Here is a 4747-nt window from a genome sequence, read left to right as displayed (position 1 = left end):
TCTTCTTATCTATTTGTCAGTTGGTGGATATTCGGGCTGTTCAGATGCTGATAAGATTCTTTCCCCAACGTTTTGTTTTTAAAAAGTTTCTTGGCCCATCTGCTTTGTATTATTTTTCTTAGAAAACAATCAATACAATCAGGTCAGTATCCAACTTAATAAAGTTTTCTTCCATTAGGTCTTTGATTAATGATTCCATACCAATTAATCTGCTTTCATTTTCAGAAACACCATCATCCTTTGGTTTACTTTCTGTTCACTTTTTACATCTACCAACTTCTCTCATTATTTTCTGTATGTTCTAAGAGAAACATTCAACTTTATATCACTTATCATGAATTAAATTTCCCTTTGTGAAAATTTTGTTTCATGACTGCTTTTTAAAATGTGCTTAGAGATAGGGCCACAGCCCCCAAAGGCCTCAGCCAAATCCCCCATCACCGTGGACTAGATTGAGCCACTCATCCCATGGACCAGATGGAGCCAAGCCATTTGCCACCAACCAACTCCATATCTGTGGATTCTATACCTGCTTGTACCACTCACCAACTCCAAGGTGACTGCATTTTGTTTCCCCTTACACAGAACAATATTGACACTGACTAATCTGATCATGGACAAAGTCAGCACCCAGAAGTAGAAAAAACGGTATCATAGCAAGCTGCTGTCCATCTCCAACCATCTACCAAATCCAACCTGGTTCTACATTTTGCTTTCCCTTGGAACTAGGCACCAGACAGGTGGACGAACTGACCAACTTGATCCAGGATGAGGGAGACAAGATAACACCAGAGTGCTAGCAGGCTCGGGGAGAAGGTATGGACCTGGCCAGCTGCTTCAGGGATTCCAGTGTTATGCTCCCAAAATGACTGGGTGAGAGACAACCATGGCAACAGTGTGGATTAGACATAGACCTCCTGAGAAGTTTAAGCTCAGGCCAGGAAGGGCACGGGGCCTGCCTTCAAGAGTGAGAAACCTGGCCCAGCAAGTGTTGACATTAAGTACAACAGTCTGCTTGAACCCCCACCCTGTGACCCACATCCATCAGAGGCCACAGGGATGATTGCCTTTCCCATTTGCTAACATGAGCAAGGATAATCTCAGCTTGGATGGTTACCACAGTATGGAGTGAATGTCCATAGGAGCATCTGGCTCTGGGAGGGCACCTCACAAACCCACAGGCCCAAAAGCTAGGCAGAGAAAATTGTCCCTTGCTGTATTCTAAGACTGTGGATCCTACAAAGAAGCCACTTTTTTACTCAATCTTATAAAATATTTTTGTATTTTATTATCTCTCATTTTCCTCATTTTTCTTGGGGGGAGGCACTTCTCCCCTTTATTTCTTCCTCTTTTTTCTTTTATCCTTTTACATATTTTCTTTTTCTTCTTTTTCTTTTATTTCTCTACTTTGATCTCTGTTTTTCTTTTTTCTTCTTTTTCTTATTTATTCTTTTCTGTGAATGTCTTCTAATATCATTAATTTCCTTTTATTTATCAATAAGACAACTTATCTAACTTTACTCTCCTCCATCTCACTTTCAAGATTAATTTGGCAAAGTTTACTATTTTCATTCTTCTATCTTTACTAGTATAATTATTAAGTTTTAAGAATGTTTAGGTAGTTAGCTAACCCTATGCTATTACTGTTGAGTATTATTCTATTGCTAATGGACATAAAGTTATTCCATTTAGCAGATATTTACTGTAGGATAGTATTTGGTTTCTCTTAGTGTTTATACTATAATTATAGATTTCTTTTCAGCAGTTAAAGGTGGTACACTATTGTTTCCTAGAGTACATTAATATCCAGTTTGTTTGATGCTGTTGTTGTTGCTAATTTTATTGCTATAAGTAAGATAACACAGTTGTTGCTATTAACTTATTTTCTCTAGATGCCAACATATGGATTGCATTTGTGTCATTAGCACTACTGCAGCCCATTGCTGGTGAACTAGGCACTGTGCTAAGTACACTATAGCTGCCCCTCTCAAATAAACACAAGTGGCTGGATCCTGGAACAGACGAAAGAGCCAATAGTTAGGCATGCTCAGTAAATATCACTGAAAAGCAGACATTAACTAAAGAGGTCTCCATACTAGCAACAAAGCTTTCCACTATAATAAATATGTAAGCATCAGCACAACAAAAAATATATATACAGAAACATAACAAGACTGGGCAACAAAATGCCTCCAAAAACTTCCAACTCCCCTAAAATTGATCCATGGGCCAGTGAAGGGGAGAAAATCCAAAGATACAAAGCCAAATATCTTTAAACAATAACAGATAAGATAACAAAAAAGAGCAATAAGGCACTTGGTGAGCTAAAAGAAGATGTAACTAAAGAGATAATGAGCCTAATAAACAAAAAAATCATTGAGTCTACAGAAAACACTAATAAAAAGCTAACTGGGCTTAATAAAATAATACAAAACATTAATAACTAGCATGAAACTAGAATCCATAAAAAGTACTAAACACAAATTCATAACATTAAAGATGCCATCAAAAGTATGCAGTAGACATTACCACTGTGAGGATAGAGTGTCAGAACTAGAAGACAGACCTACTGTCTGTGACCAGTTAATAAGAGATACCTTTAAAACAACAAGAGAACATAAAGCGTTGGATCCAACATCTGCTAAATGATGCAAAGACTAATCTAAGAGTAACTGGAATTAAAGAAAAATCAGAAGACAGCATATAGGATATGAAAAACAAGGTTACTAAAATAATAACAGGATAATTTTCAAATATGAGGACACAATTTAACGTTCTGATAAGTGAATGATACAAAATAATAAACATAATCAAAAAGAGCCTCTTCACAAGATACACATCATAGACAAAATCCCACAAGTCCGAGAAAGAATAGACTCTTAAAAGTGGTTAGAGAAAAGCAATGAATCACTTACAAAGACAGAACCATTAGAATTACAGCAGACTTCTCAACACAATTTAAAATCCAGGAGAGCTTGGAGTGAAGTGTTTCAAGCCCTAAAAGAACACTTCCAACCCGGACTGATACATCCTACAAAACGACCTTTTAAAATTAATGGAGAAATAAGATATTGCAGTGATAAAGGCCACTGAATGAAATTCAGAACCACTAAACAAGCACTTGCTTGATCAATTTTTTATGCCTATATCTTGTAATATGAGCAACTACTTTGAAAATAGCAGTATGCAATGTACCAACCATTGTTGCTCTACTACAATCTTGTTTTAAAATTTTATACCATTGTTTTTATTGTTTATTTTTCTTTTCTTTAAAATAAAAAAGTCTGTGAAGTTATAAATTAAATATTAATTTATGTTTATTAATTAACATTAATTTGAACTTATAAATTAAACATTAATGTATAAATTAAATATTAATGTATAAGTTAGTGACAATATCTAAGTAGATGATGTGCATTTTGTGAGTGTATTTTCCTATATTTATAAATAGGTTTGTGATTATTTTGATTGAGTAAAAAGAAAATGGATTTGAGAAAGCAGGAATATAACATGAATATTGTAGATGAAGAATATATTTGGAGTTTACATTCAACTGTAAAGCAAGGAAATTCAAAGGCAATTGCACAACTTTCTCAGCCTATTGCCCCAGAATCTCTGTAGACTGAATGATTTTTTAAATGCCATTCATGTAAAAGAAGTAAATAGCAATTAGTGTTGAAGCAACATATTCTGGCTTGCCCCAGCTCAAGGGAAAAACTGAGCAAGAGTCTGAGTGAAGGGAATGCTCTAGCTGATGTATAAACTTATAAGGAGGATTTGGGTATAAATAGAGTAAATAAAACATTGAATCTGTGAACTAGACAGCTATTGGGTTCTATACATTCATCATTCTCTTACTAAAATATCTGTAATTATAAAGGAAGGAATTGTTTTTGAATCTAAATTACCAGATTTGTTCTACTTGTCAACATTGCTGGATGAAGGAAGACTTGGACTAACTAGTAGAGAGGTTCGTTCTTCTGATGCTTTGGTTGGTTTTCTAGCAGCTAGAGTAGTCTGCTGACATAAATGCCCTTTCTGCCTTGGCTGCTATGTTGTAGCACCAATTTTTTGTTATTTTAAAGAGAAAAAAACAAAAACAACACAACACAAAAACTATAAAAATGATACAGAATTTCAAAATGAGATGATAGGAAATCAACAATGGTTGTTGTATTACTTATTGTTATCTTCAAAGCAGTTGCTCCAATTTTCAGATATAGGTATGTAAGATTGATCAAACAATTAAACATTAACTGTTCCTTTCAATAAACTAATAGAAATTAGTAATACAATTATCTTAGCTATCTTGTATATATATACACATATTTTTTGCTTTCCTTCTTTCTTTCTTTTCTCCTTTCACTCATCCCAGTTGTTCTTTCCTATTGAGCAGTTTCTTTCCCTTTCACAATATCTATTGTACCTTTCAGCACAATTTGTCATAGCAAAATCTTGGAAACAACCCAAATGCCCATCAACTGAGGAGTGGATAAAAAAGATGTGATATATTTATACAATGGAGTATTATTCAGCTATAAAGAAGATAAACTCAAGGCTTTAATAGATAAATGGGAGCAAACTAGAGACCATACACATAAGTGAAATAAATCAGACCTGCATGTGTAAACACCATATTGTCTCCTGAAAGTGTAAATAAAATCTGAAATGTAGCCCCAATCTTACTGGTTCAAGAAAAGTGAAGTGTCAAGAATTTCTTTTTGCCTCAAAATGCCTCACACAACCA

Source organism: Chinchilla lanigera, unplaced genomic scaffold, assembly GCF_000276665.1.
Source record: "Chinchilla lanigera isolate Chin_1 unplaced genomic scaffold, ChiLan1.0 scaffold00001, whole genome shotgun sequence".
Classification (NCBI taxonomy): Eukaryota; Metazoa; Chordata; class Mammalia; order Rodentia; family Chinchillidae; genus Chinchilla; species Chinchilla lanigera.
The sequence above is the reverse complement of the archived record's forward strand: the minus strand, read 5'-3'. Positions refer to the sequence as shown.